General features: G+C 39.3%; 1 pseudogene; it reads left to right on the top strand.

Annotated features, from left to right (window-relative positions):
* Positions 1–1,784: 1,784 nt before the first annotated feature.
* Positions 1,785–2,715, top strand: LOC117724917 (GPN-loop GTPase 2 pseudogene; annotated as a pseudogene).
* The last annotated feature ends 12,907 nt before the right edge of the window (positions 2,716–15,622 follow it).

Here is a 15,622-nt window from a genome sequence, read left to right as displayed (position 1 = left end):
AATTGTATTTGGTCACTTATTCCACTGGCATATGTCCTAAGGTAGTTTCTCTAGTAAAAATAATTTACTGACATTTAAAAATAATCTATAATTCTATAATATGAAAATAATCCTGATAATCACTCAAGCATAGAATTTTCCTTGCTATTTACTCTGCTTTGTTGAGGAATCATTGCCTTGGTATATACTTTCTAGATATTTTGACAGCCACAACTTACCCAGAGAAAAGTAGAACCAGTGGTTCTAAGTAGAAAAGACATACAGTTGCTGTCATGGAAGAGAAGTAATGTTGATGGTAAATACAGAACAGGCATCAGAGAAGAGATCCTGCCAAAACTAAAGGAATAGACTTCATTTGTTTCTTTCTCAAAATGATTTTATAAGAATTGCAACTATACAACTACACATTCCTTTCCTGCCCTCAAAAATCTTAGTGAACCTCTTACAAGTCTCAGGCCCTACAGTCCTACAGATCTATCTTTTATAAAAGGATCAAGTTGAATGCTAATAAAAAGGAAGGCGGTCCCTCCATTTTCCAGTTCTGTGAATGGGTAGACGCATCCACTGGTTGGAGAGTAGCTCTAGGTTTCAAAACCAACTCTTACCATGAAAACAGAAAATAAATAAATAAAGCACGTGTACACAGTCATACCAACTACAAAGTGAATTCAGGGTGTTCTGTATGTGATAAATGGTAGCAGTTCTAAAAGTAACTTTTATTTCCTCAGAAATGAGATGAAAGCTGTACTCAAGTTGTGTGAATACACAGCTTGAGCTGAGCCTGGGGTACTTGTTTCTCTGTTCTAACTATCCCTATAAGCCTGGAAGCTTATAGCCTCCATCTATTCTCCATATTCTTCTGCTAACTTAGGCCTAAAATGTTACAGGCCCTAAATCTAACTGCTCAATAATCTCACTCTTTCTTGTTTTTTTCTGAACTCTGGCTAGCTGTTTGAACTGAGCTGTTCTAGCTCAAACTTCTCTCCAAGCTGACTGATTCAATCTGGCTTCTCTTAGCTTCTTACTGAATTGTTCTGTTTGGACTCAAACTAACTCTGACAATTTGTTCTAATCTTCTGGCTCCTTCTTATTCTCTGGCTTCAAGTGCATCTGCTTACCTGCACTGAGCTTCATGGACTCACTAAAAAACTCAACTCCAGTGCACTGCACTCACTACACTGACTCCTAACTGACTGCCTGAACTACAGTGAACTCAACTCCACTCATCTAACTCAATTCGCAACTCCAACTGCTGAACTTACTCTCCCCGCACTGCTCTTAAATAGCTTTTCTCCTGAGACTTGCACATATCTTATTGCTGACTCATAAATCTTTCTCTGACAAGACACTTTGTCTGCCCCCCAATTAGACCTCATTATTTGGGGTTAAAAGTGTACACTAACGGTGTGTATGTATTCCAGACACAGGATCACACAGACCTAGAAGGTCTTTGGATGTGATCAGAGCAGCCATGCTGCTGGATAAAACTCTCCAGGTGGTGAGTCCTCTTGGATGGCTTTTGCTGATCCTGCACTATGTAGGTAGTAGATTATATCTACTTGGCTATATAGCCACAGCTTTCTCCCGTTAGTGCTACTTCTTGGGAAACTTCTATTGTTGAGCATCACATTGTGGTTTAAGGATTACTCAGTATGAAATATTTTTCTCACCTACCTCGATGCAAAAGTTCTCTCTGGGTTGGAATAAGACTTGTTTTGCTTATTTTCCTGCTTGGGTTTCTTTGGTTTGAATAAGGAGGCACCCATGGGCTGCCTGCTCTACCCATGTTGGGGGCAGCCCTGACTACAGCTTTCAGACAGGCTATGATCAGCTCCCCCCACACCCCAGGCTTGGGGAAGACCACATACTGCCTGGGCATGAGTGGGTTCCTGCATGCGCTGGGGCGGCGCGTGACAGTGGTGATCCTGGACCCAGCTGACGATGGAGTGATTTATCAATGTGCTGTGGATGTGGGCGAGCTGGTGGGTCTGGGCGATGTGATGGACGGCACTGCACCTGGGGCCCAACGGTGGCCTGCTCTACTGCATGGGGTGCCTGGAAGCCAACCTGGACTGGCTGCTCACCAAGCTGGACCCCCTTCGAGGGTACTACTTTCTCTTTGACCGTCCCAGCCAAGTAGAGCTCTGCCTGCACCACACCGTCCTACGTAGCATCTTCTCCCAGATGGCTCAGTGGGAACTCAGGCTGACTGCTATCCACCTTGTGGATTTTCACTACTGTACAGACCCAGCCAAGTTCATCTCAGAACTGTGTACCTCCCTAGCCACCCTGATGCATGTGGAACTACCCCATGTCAACTTTCCCTCCAAGATGGACCTTATTAAACACTATGGGAAGCTGGCCTTCAACTTGGACTACTACGCTGAAGTCCTGGACCTCTCCTACCTGCTTGACCATCTGACATCTGACCCTTTCTTTCTTCAGTCAGTACAGACAGCTCAATGAGAAGCTAGTACAGCTCATCGAAAACTACAGCCTGGTCTCCTTCATTCCTCTGAACATCCAGGACAAGGACAGCATCCAGCAAGTCGTATAGGCTGTGGATAAAGCCAATAGCTACTGTTTTTGAAGTTCATGGAAGCCATGATGTCTGCTTCAATGGGAGCTGATTTTCTCTTCTCCTCTGCTGCGGACATCCAGAAGTGCTTAGCATCCTCAGACCAGACCGCAAAGCAGGAAGCCATGCAGCTGTAACACATAAGGCATCTGGGTAGCTCAGCAGGGTACTGACCCACAAAACCATGTCCAGCCAGAGCAGAGGCTGGGAGGAAACCTCTGTCTCTGCAAAGAACTTCTAAATAAAAAGACACACATAGCACCCTTCGTGGTGCCCACAAGCTTGGGACCCTGGCCCCAGAAGGTGGGGACCAAAAGTTGAGGAATGGCTCTAGTTGGTCTGCAATCGATGGGTATACTACGATATGAGACCTTAAATTTTTTTCAACCCCCTAGATCCAGAGATTTGGAGAACAAAGCAATGTCTTTGTTCATCAAAAAAATTGCTTTTAATTATATTTCTCTATAATTAAAAACAACAAATATTTGGATATCATCAAACAGTGATTTTTTTAAAAAAAATCTATAGATCAAGCATAAAATCATGGGAAAATTGAAAAGTGAATCTAATTGAAGAATAATGAAAGATTGTATGAACAGGGGTGAGGTGCTGAGGTAATGCTTAGGGTGGAATTTAGAGCATTTAATGTTTGTGATCTAAAATAAGAAGGACTAAAGTGAATGATGTAATTTGCAGCCCTCGTGATCTAGAAAAACAGAAGAAAACAAACAAACAAACAAACAATAGCAGCACAAGAACATGGAAGAAGTGATTAAATGGAAAACAAAATTGGGAAAGGAAACCAAATCAAACCTAGAATACTGGAACATAATCAGAAGAGCCTAGAGTTACCTCTTTCTGAGCCCAGTAAGGCTGCTAAAAGAATAAGAAAACGTACAACTGGCTTTATGAGTAGAAAGGGGATGTTTTTAAGGTTTTACAAACACTAAATCACAGGAATATAATATCGAGATTTTCTCAATGCACTTAAAACCTTACAAAATATGGGTAATTCTTTAAAAAGAAGAAATCACAGTTCTAAAGGTAGGCCCCGTGCTCAGCAGCACATCGCCAACACAAAATAGACTCCATCAGAATTTTTGTAGCCTGTTTGTCTCATGTTGCTTTGCTCATATTTTGTCTTACTGCTCTTTGGCTTATATATTATGGTTTCCAATTCTGTGTTTTTATAGTTTTTGGTGTGCGTGTGTGTGTGTGTGTGTGTGTGTGTGTGTGTGTAGTCTGGTGTATCTTTCTCTTTTATGTTTTGTTGTTGTTTTCTAAAAGAAGGAGAAAATAATGGTGTGAAGCTGGATGGGTGGAAAGGTGGGTAGGATCTGGAAGGAGTTGAGAGCAGGGAAACTGTTGTACCAGGAAGCATTCACGAATTCCACAAAGACATCAAAGAACTTGAATTTAATGCAATCGCATTAGGGTCTCTTGCTTCAAGCTCCAGTGTGGACCACACCACCATCTCTGACACAGAAGAATGGGAAGGAGCCCTGAGCCCAGTGTCAGGCAAGCGGTCATGGAGGCAAGAAGGGGATATCTAGCCTGATACACATCTAATTCAGTGGCCATTATGGCTGGTGCTGGGAACCAAACCATAAATTTAACTTCTGTTTTCCTCCTGATTGATGGTTGTTAAGAAGTGAAGTATTAGGGCAGGCTTGGACCCTGGAGGTGCAGATTTGTTGGTAAATAACCTGAAAACTGGTGCTAGACTCAGGATTTGTTGGGAGTAACCTGGAAATTGGTTAACTTGAGCTCAACCTCAGGTCAGGTTCTCTAAGATGGAGTCTGAACCCAAAACATTTGGACTCTCAAAACCATGACAGGATATATTATATGATAAAAAGAATTTAAATAAGAAAATAAAAATAATCACAGTTCTCAAAACGTGGCATAAAATATAGCACGTATATAAAAATAATTTAGAATTGTTCTTCATACTTGCATTTAAGAAAACAATACGAATAAGTCCCCTGGCTGAGGCCCATTAGTTCCCTAGCATAGGGCTCTTGACCATAACCAAAGAACCAGGCAAGACATGACTTCTGTTTTATCATTCTGAAATCCAACTGGAAAGCAGATGTTTCTCACCTAACAGTCTTCTAAATACTCATGTTTATACCCAGAGATTAGTGCTGATCCCAGCCTTCATCAGAGGAGTTTTTTTTAATTGGGGATTAGTTAATACAGAAATCCATAGCTGGTTAAAATGCTGAGAGTAAGTGATGGTGGAGTGCTTAGCTCTAGGTGGGACAGATCTATCATCCTTTTCCAGGCTTAAGGATCATTCTAGAAGATACAGAGGAAAGAATATAAGAGCTAGAGAATGGTAGATACACAGCAGAATGATGTCTTCTAGACATCGCGTGGCCATTGCAGTCATGAACTCATTTCTATTACTGGCATAAGACTTGCACAGATTAGACCTACCAACATCTCATCACCAGTGGAGCAGGACCCGTGAATGACCTATGTATTTAAGGGCATTAAATGGTTTCTGGGGAAGGAGGTATCAGTCAAACAGTGGTATAATCATGGTAAGTTGTCTATGCTCCATTAAATAACCACCTACTCATAAACATAGAAGCAACTCTAATTATACTCAGCATATCACACACACAAAAAAGTCATGAAAGTAGGGGGAGGACTTATAAGAAAGAGGAGTTTTCAGGGTAGAAAGGGGTAGTAAGAAAAATGGGAGTGAAAGTAGGTATTCATTATACACATGTTTAAAACTGTCCAAGAACTTTAAAACAAACAAGTAGTCCACTACTAACTAAAGCAAAAGAGTTGACCATGATCCCTTCACCTCCACTTTTGTTTAAAAACCCAAATTAAAAACAGGTGAAGTATTTTTGAACAGGAGTAGCTTAAAATAATAATATAATTTTATGTAGATGCAGACACTTTTAGTAAGTATTATGAAGGATGGAGGAAGCCTGAAAGAAAGAACCTAGGGTAGACTCATGTATATCAAATATGTAATAGACAGAACAGATGCAAACACATCACTAAATACAAAAAAAATGTGACTTTAAACTACACTTACAAGTCTATAAAATTAGTAACATCAACAAATGTATACATAAGGAAATTTAATAACTTTAATAATATCCCTGTAAATCTTCCAAACTAAAATGTACAGTATATTCCTATTATAAATTAAAGAACAAAGCAAACAACAGGACCATGCCTAGGAAGAATCACTACTGAAATGTTAATATTTCCTAATACAAGTCTCAAGAGGATTTGATAGATAATGGCAAGCTGAACACAAGCTGTATGTGACAGTACAGGAGACCTAAAGTCTTCAGAAGGCAGATGATGCCAAAGATTCGTGATGCCTAACTGAAAGGTTTACTAGAAATATTGAAATCCAAGACAAAATGTGAAAAGCATAAAGCTGGGGAGGTAGATTAACATTCAAGAATTGGGGAAAGTTTAATTTATTAAAAAAGTAAATAGTTTTTGGAAACATGGTATTTTCCTGAGATGGTACTAGAAAAAAGAACAATGCCTACACAAAGAACTTCACTCTTCCCTGACAGGATACCTGAAAATAAACCTGCCACTATTCACAGATACAAATGCAGATTAAAACCTGGTAGAAAAAACACAATAATCACAATAATATATTTATGGCCAAAGTAGCAGCACATTATTTTTTATCACATTATTAGCAGGAACAACCATAAAAGAAAAATAGAATTAAACTTGAATAAAATAAAAAATTGCTCACCATGAAGATGCACCTAGTCCTACTATAACTTGATATGCCAAGGTGGGTTATACCCATAGGAGGCCTTATGTTTTCTGAGGAGAAATGGAGGACAGGAGAATGAGGCGGGGAGGAGAGGGGAGAAAAAGGAACTGGGAGGAGAAGAGAGAGGGCAATATGCCCTCAGGATGTAAATAAAAGATTATTAATTAAAAAAATAAAACTCATCTCTCCAGAACAAAATTAAAAAACAAAACCCCAAGCTGCTTTCCACAAGACATTTAAATAGGAATTGGAAACACAACGACTTCAGGCATACACTCCCAAAGTATGCTTTAATGACAATAACCAACTTGATCCGGAAACACAACGACTTCAGGCAAACACTCCCAAAGTAATGCTTTAATGACAATAACCAACTTGATCCTTGAATAGATAAATCCTACAAACCAATAATAACAATTTAAACATGAGTAAAGACTTAAGTGTATGCTTCAAAAGGAAAACACACAGTGTTAATAAGGACATGAATATATGCTCTGACCCACTGCCGCAAACATTGAAGTAGCCAAGATAAAGGGGAAACAACTTCAAGTGTTGAGAAAACTGTGGAACACGAAAATGTCATCACACTCCTAGTTGGAAAAAGATCCACAGTCATTGAAGGGTAGGTTTGGCAATTTTCAAAATGTCATGCAGACACACACCATGTCTGCTGTTCATTTTATTCCACAGTGTATACCAAAACAATTTTAAACCCATCTTTTTAAAGAATCCTTTTGTTGTTTTAAATAGTCACCATTTTAACCATTTTTAATGATGCAGTTATGAGAAGTATGAGGTAAGTACAGATGCATTCAAGGCTACATATGAGCACCCAGCATTACACAGGAAAAAGTGTTCTCTGCCCAACCTACACAAGAGAATTTTGTGCACACTATAGGCTATAATCTCAATTCAAAGGTTCACATTCATTACATTAATTTCAATTTTCTTCGTTTTTATGGAGAATTACTGAATTCTTCTAAGAATGTAAAGATGAAACATAAGTAACATAACTTGGTAACATAAGTTGGCAACAAAATAGCAATTATTATAAAGGAAATCATCCATATTCGTCTATTCTAAGTCCTGATTACCTCAAAAATATTCTATTTCTCCTTTCAATGAAAAGAAGTGGTTGTGATACATGGAGATGTATTGATGTTTTCCAAAATATTTCCAGAATATGAGTAGCTCTAAATTAGAAAAATGTGAAGCTCTGGTTAATTTTCCAGGAGTGTAAGTGGTGCTTGCTACACTAGATCATGCTAGCCAGGCAGACTCCATTTCAGGAACACATTGTGTGATGTTTGAATTCAAATATGTCAGCATTTATTCTCAGTCAAAATGTGTCCTCACAAGGGAACCTCTTACAACCCATCAAGGAGTCCATAGCCCCAGAACTTCCCTGGGGAACTATGTAATGAACTCACTGTGACAACAAGCATCTACTGGAGACATAGGCACTGACTCAAGGCTATAGGTTATATACATGTTAGGAGGAGTAAAGCATAGAGACCATTGTCAGTCAACATTTAAAAACAAAACCCCAAGCTGCTTTCCACAAGAAGAAGAAGAAGAAGAAGAAGAAGAAGAAGAAGAAGAAGAAGAAGAAGAAGAAGAAGAGGAGGAGGAGGAGGAGGAGGAGGAGGAGGAGGAGGAGGAGGAGGAGGAGGAGGAGGAGGAGGAGGAGGAGGAGGAGGAGGAGGAGGAGGAGGAGGAGGAGGAGGAGGAGAAAAAGAAGAAGAAGAAGAAGAAGAAGAAGAAGAAGAAGAAGAAGAGGAGGAGGAGGAGGAGGAGGAGGAGGAGGAGGAGGAGGAGGAGGAGGAGGAGGAGGAGGAGGAGGAGGAGGAGGAGGAGGAGGAGGAGGAGGAGGAGGAGGAAAAGAAGAAAAAAGAAGAAGAAGAAGAAGAGGAGGAGGAGGAGGAGGAGGAGGAGGAGGAGGAGGAGGAGGAAAAGAAGAAAAAAGAAGAAGAAGAAGAAGAAGAAGAAGAAGAAGAAGAAGAAGAAGAGGAGGAGGAGGAGGAGGAGGAGGAGGAGGAGGAGGAGGAGGAGGAGGAGGAGGAGGAGGAGGAGAGAGGTAGAAGAAGAGGAAGAGAGAGAAAGAATATTCTTTTAACAATATTCTGAAGTAGATGTTCTAACAAAATGATCCTGGTGTTTACAGTCAGAAAGAGACTTTTCTGAAGATTGTTCCAGCTGAAAACATGTTGACACTGTCTTGAGAAATCCAAGTGCTGGAAAGAAGACTAAGGTACAGTAGGCTGAAAGGCAAATGTTAATCAATGGCTTTTGGTCAGAGAGAGAAAACCTTACCAAATCCAAGTATGCTCCAAGCCAAGGTTCTAAAATCTCTAAGAATGTAAAGATGGCTCTCTGCAGGCCCTTAACACCGTGTCCTGACTCGATTTTGAAAGTAGGGTTGTGCCATTACAGAAAATGTTTCAAAAATTGAGTAGTCCACTGTGGAATCACATGTTCTTTCAGTCTACCTAGCCTCAATCCTGCTCCTTAAACCCACTCTGTAGAGCTCCTCTGCCCTTCCTTTAGGAACACACTAAAATCTGTTCATTTGAATCCCTCAATCTGACATGTGACTGATTACAAATGATGCTTTTCTGCTCCCCATTTCCCACTTCTATAATAAATCCCCTGACTTTCAGAATAATTTCCAAGGATTAGCCATTATACCAAAATTATAATCATGGCAAATGATCTTTATAGAAATATGAAATTAGAAATTGGTTTTCTGCATTGATAGACAAGTGAACTTCCTGAACAGAAGGAGTCACTAATGAAAATGAAAAGCAATTTGGCTGCCAGCTGGCCAGCATGGTATGTTTATCTTCAAATGCCTATGTCCATGTGTTCCCAAAATTCAAATATCAATATAGACTTGTTAGTATTAAGACCAACGTGATACTTTCTTTATTATACTAAAGTGGACAGAGTATTTTCAGCAAGCTTGGGCATTACAGAAGATGCTCAATACATAGCTATTGCATGGAATGCTGAGGTTATCGGAATGACACTGGGAAAACTATCATAGTCTCAGAACAAAATCATTTCTAGTTAAGAGGTGTGATATCACAAACTTTTACTTTCATCTTGTTCCCTTCTACTGTTTCCATATTTACTCTTTTTTTTTTTTTTTTTTTTTTTTTTTTTTTGGAACATGGAGTGAGACACCTCAGACACAACATTCTGTTTGCTATTCTGATCCCGTATTTGTAATTTATGATTTAGGTCTCCTTTATTTCTACCTATCAACATACTCAAAATGTCTGTATCTATAATTCCTTTATGTTTGTTACCTACCCACAAACTCCTGCCTTGTTCATCTTCATGTTAGATGTGCAACACTCTGCAGCCTTACCTCCACCTCTCTCTCAGCTCCTCTTCAATCCTTTGCTTCAGATGCTTGGTCCCATTCTTCCTTTAATTCTTGTCCTTTTTAATAGTTCACCATCGACTTCCTAAGTTGGAAAGGCAGTGGCCTTTGCTTTCAACCTTATCTCTTTGAGCTCTCTATATTACAGCTGATTAGCAGTTTTATCCACTTGAAGCTCCAGTGAGAGCATAAAGTTTTCTTATCTAAAGAGCTGTCATTTGGAAGTGTTTAGTTTCATTGCTTTTAAAAACAACTCGGCAGCAATGGAGGAGTATTCCTCTTTCTCCATATCCTCACCATCTGCTTTCATCTGTGCTTTTGATCTTAGCCATTCTGATTGGTGGGAGGCAGAATCTCAGTGTCATTTCTATTTGCATTTCCCTGATAACTAAGGATGTTGAACATTTCTTTAAGTGTTCAAGATTCCTTGGTTAAGAATTCTCTATCTAGCTCTGTACACCACTTTTTAACAGGGTTATTTGGTTCTCTGGAGTCTAACTTCTTGAGTTATTATATATTTTGGATATATAATATTAATTCAGAAGGCACACCTTCAGTTTCGGTTTGTCATTATGGCACTGAGACATTTAACAACTTGAGGAAGTGGTTTATGGATGAGCAGAGCTCTTAATTGAAGAGATGAGGTGAGAAACAAAATTCTTTTATAATATTTTAAAATATCTTATGTATTCTTCAAGCCTTCAATAAGTATATTTTCATTTCTCTTCTACTTTTACAAATTCAAACAAAAGGCTGATTTTATGGTCAATACTCAATCCTTTTAAGTTACATATCTGTATTTTCTGTTCATTTGGTGAGCTAAGAAATATATCTTGCATTAACAATACACAATCTGACCTGAGATATACAATTGAGTTTAGTGACTTGCTGAAATGAACAGATGGTAAAAACAGAAGCCTAGCTTGCCATCTGAAGTCTTAATATGATATAAGAACACACATGATCTACACCTTTATGGGTGGCTTTTAATGGCAACAATATTGGAAATGGGAGGGGGAAGTAGATGAATGTGTTAGTTGCATTTAAAAATATTCTATAAATTGGTTACTTTTTTTCCTGTTTATTATGGTGAATACAATGTTAGCCCCAAAGTCCCGAAAACATTGTGACATGCAGGAACTGAATTACGTCTCTGATTGCCACTCATGCTGAACTTCTGTGTATTCTTTATCTGTTCAGCCTGGTCATTAAAGCCCTTTCCCAATAGGTTAAGCTAGCTATAAACAACAGGAGTGAGCGACTGACAAGCTTCTACACATTTTTCAGATGAAGAACATATTTCCATATGCCATAAATTTTGTCAGATAAATCTGTTCTCAGTCTCACTTCCAAACCTAATTAGTGTCACGTATTTCATATTTTTTAGAAGAAAGAAAACTCAAAATCCCTAAAATAATAAGACAGATATTCTGCAAGGGTTTGGTGTTTCAGTCATTGTTATAGTAACTGCATTCACTGAAATGACAGTCTCCAATAATGGTTCATACATGCACCTGTAAAATCTTCAAAGGAATAACAGAGGATGTCTGATCATGTACATTCTCTCTTATTCAACTGCCTACTTCACCAATTATTCTCACATTAAATTCTAAGATTCTCATGACTTGTGATAACATAAATCATGTTTATTTAATGTTTATTTTATTCATTAGAGAGTGTGTTCTACTTTGTGATGTTAGTATTCCAAACACATCTTATCTGGTCAATGCTTACAGCCTTGTGATTGGAAATTTAGAAACTTAAGGGCCACACTGTCAGGCTAAACATCAGAGAAATTCAGAGCAAGTTTTGTTTCACATCCATCAAGACAGTCTTGTTTTAAATAAACGAGACATTGGTTTTGTAATATCATTTTGTGTATTAGATTATGTGACAAATTCCTTAAATGTTTCTTATGGATATAGGTATGTAGGCATAACTTATTTGCAACCTACTTTTAATAAAGGTTCAACCTCTCCTCTAGCCTACCACTCAACAAAGGTAGTGGAAGAGAAACATTATTAGGATATGGGGGAAGTGGGTCTGTTCAGGAATAGGTCTTTGGGGGCAAGGTTTATCTTTGTAGGCACAGTTCAGTCCCATAGCAAACACCAAATATGATTCAGCAGCTGCAGCGCAGTCCTTTAGGCAGGCAGACACCAGGCACAAACCAGTAGCTACGGTCCAGTTCTTTCAGCAGGTATATACCAGGCAGCTGTCTTTCAGTCTTGAAGAAACCACCATACTTGCCATTGGCCTGAGGCAAGACTGCTGAAGCAGCAAGCTGTCACAGGAATCTCAGGAGCAGGTCTTTGGCAAATTTCTCTCAATGGCAACATTATCACAAGTTGAGCTCAACAACAATACTATGTAAGGTGAACCAGTACATGCATGTTTTATCAAAGAATAGCGAGGAGGAGAAACCAAACCTATGCTCATTACATGGTTGAGCTCAGGTTTTCATACTTGGTGGCAGAAATTTCACCAATGAGCAAGACACCATAAAAACAAAAAATGGATAAAATAATGCTAATATGTGAGTCTCATATTAAGGTGAAATGAACAAGTTACAAAAGTAAGAGATTTTTAAAGCAAGGAAGATGAACATCAAAAAGCATTAAAAAAACAAATAACTGGAGTTAAAAGAATGCTAGCAATGCATTAGTGTTTTGATTCTGGGAGATCGGGGTGTATACTCTCAAATAATACCTTTCAAAGGCATCTGGATTTGAGCTCTCATAAGTTTACCTGAGTACAGTCCAGCTAAGAAATAGACCAGAAATATTTGGAACTAGAGCATCATGTTGGCTGATGGAAAAGACTTCTTTGACTCCGTGCTTCTTGATAAAACTTTAAAAATCTTATATTAGATAATTTATGTGACTTGCATAAGAATATTGATTACAGAGGAGACGTTCAAAGCAAGGATTCTTTTTTTTTTTTTTTTTTACAATATTAAAAGGGACGTAGAAATATTTTTGAGATTCTATTAGAAAGGGAAAAGCTTTAAAGTTTTGTCTTATCCTCCAGGAAATAGAATATGGTGTGTTGATCAAAGAGTAGACATGTACAAACCAGGACTCAGGGAAAGAAATGCTCCAACTCTGCCCTTGATTACAGTAGACAAGATTGTACTGAGATGACAGCACAAGTGACATTAGAGTTGTGACAATGCAAAGCTGGTGCTCAGGGGAGATTAAGATTGTGATTGAGGTGGCCTGGAGTAGTATGTGGACAGGGATGAGCAAGGATGACCATTGTCATAAATATCAATTCAATCCCATCTAGAAGGCATGTGTTTTCTATATCCTGGAAATAAAAGAATAGATGATAGACAGAACTCTTTCCAAAGTGAGCATGGAAGTATAATTATATGTTCGCTGGGGTAATTTGCTTCCTCATAGCCCAGTTTCTCCCTCCGCAAAATAAAAATGAAAGGCTCTTCCTTATAGGGTTACTACAAGATTCAATAAATTATGCTATGAAAGCCCTTTGGATATTACCAAATAACTGTATTGTGGGCTATTACTTTTATTGTTGCACCATAATTTATAGTGAAGACAAGTTGTCCATGTCCACAGAAAAGAAAACCAAATCATAAATGAATTAGGTGTGGGAGGGAAATGATGGATTTCACTGGTAGATGATAAGCAAACACTATACATTAGTCAGTGAAACTTATATGAGTAGAACTGTACCTGAATCTCAATGTTACCAACATTGAGTGAGTTACTAATGTTTCCACAAAGAATGCCTAGTGCATATTTGGTTAGATTATCCTGAGGACTTAATGCATTTGGTGAGTATACATTTAGCTGGGACCGTGCTGAGTGCTTCAACAGAATGGAGCCATTATCACTAACATAACTTTGAAAAATTAGTAACGTAAAGACCCCCAAAATGGAGTGTGTTCTGAGTGGAAGAACAGTCTGTGCACAGCATTAACGGAACACAGGACAAGTGGCATCCTCCCAGGCTACGAGGCTAGAGACAAGTGAAAAACAGTCTACCTGCTTTGGAGAAAGAATCAACTCCTGAGATATATTCTTGTACACGTGTTCAAAGCGTTGTTTTATCTGTGAGTCAGTAGACATGTAGTTATAAGATTTATATGGGCAGTGCTGTGAAATAGGCCAGCTTCAACTTGCTCCTATAGGATGATGGCCTTGTACATGAATACCAGGACAACACTTTGAGATAGGAAGAGTCTATCAGAAAAGATGATTCTCAGGGAAGTTTTTCTTTTGTTTTTATGTTTTTTTTTTAAACCATGTTTTAACTATGAAGGGACAGAAACCTGAATTAAGGTTAGTGATAGATTAGTGATTTTAAAAGTATCATAGCCGGGCAGTGGTGGTGCATGCCTTTAGTGCCAGCACTTGGGAGGCAGAGGCAGGCGGATTTCTGAGTTTGAGGCCAGCCTGGTCTACAGAGTGAGTCCCAGGACAGCCAGGACTACACAGAGAAACCCTGTCTGGAAAAACAAAGAAACAAACAAACAAAAACCAACAAAAACAAAAGGATCATTGATGAGTCAAGGAGGGTTGGATAGTAGGAAATCATGTGGTTTGCCATTATTATTATTTAATATATTTTATACAGTCCAGTTGTTACCCCCCTCCCGGTGCCCTCTGTTCCTCATCCCACTCCTCCCCCCGATTCTCTAAGAGGATGTCCCCCATCTTACTCCTACTCTTACAGACCTCCCCACTCCCTGGGGCCTCAAGTCTCTTGAAAGGTAGGTGCATCTTCTCTCATTGAGGCCAGACCAGGCAGTCCTCTACTGTATGTGTCAGGGGCCTCATATCAACTAGTAGTGTATGGTGCCTGGTTGGTGGCTCAGCGTCTGAGAGATCTCGGGGGGTCCAGGTTAGTTGAGACTGCTGGTCTTTGCATGGGGCTGCCCTCCTCTTCAGCTTCTTCCAGCTTTTCCCTAATCCCACCACAAGGGTCCCCAGCTTCTGTCCATTGGTTGGGTGTAAGAATCTAAATCTGATTCTTTCAGCTGGTTGTTGGGCCTCTCAGAGGGCAGCCATTCTAGGCTCCTGTCTGTAACCACACCATAGCATCAATAATACTGTCAGGCCTTGGAGCCTCCCCTTGAGCTGGTTCCTAATTTGGGCTTGTCATTGAACCTTCTTTCCCTCAGTCCCTTCTCCATTTTTGTCTCTGCAGTTCTTTTACACAGGATCAATTCTGCGTCAGAGTTTTTAGAATTTGGTACACAGTAGTTTCCCCATGAACTTGGGAATTTGAAAGGTTGTAGGAGGATAGAATGATAGGTTTATTATTGTAAATTCTGAAATACCTATAAGGCATTAGATCTGGTACAAATATTAAAATAGACAAGATTGTATGAAGCATTTTGTGGATGACTGTAAGCCAAGGAAGACCTGTGTGCATGAGGTTTATTGATACCTGAGCGTAGCTATGTCAAATACCCCAATCTCTTAGATCCATGGAAATGGAAACGCTTTCCCTGGGTCAGGCTTAGAGAAATAGCAAAGCCTTTCTTTGATCTATGCATAGATGCTATAAACAACGGGCCTTTAGGTGAAACCATTGGATGCAGAAACTATCAACCATGGCTTTCTTTTCCTGCAACCTGACTGCAACCTGAAACTACTCCCATATGGAGACTTCATATAGAGATCAGTTAACTTGCTTCCTCCCTGTCACTCAGCTATATACAATAAAACTATCTTCCTCTTCAGCTGTATACAATAAACTTGTCTCCTTCCACAAAATAAACCTTGCCTCTTGCTCACCAGTATATAAGAAATGTGTTGATTTTCCAGGCCACTGATGAATCTTCATTGGAATGCATGGCCCATTCAATTCCAGCTTCTCCATATGGGAGTCTGTATGTCCTTCAGGTATT

This window comes from Arvicanthis niloticus, chromosome 20 (genome assembly GCF_011762505.2).
Source record: "Arvicanthis niloticus isolate mArvNil1 chromosome 20, mArvNil1.pat.X, whole genome shotgun sequence".
Classification (NCBI taxonomy): domain Eukaryota; kingdom Metazoa; phylum Chordata; class Mammalia; order Rodentia; family Muridae; genus Arvicanthis; species Arvicanthis niloticus.
Note: the sequence above shows the minus strand (reverse complement) of the source record. Positions and strands in the feature narration are given on the sequence as shown.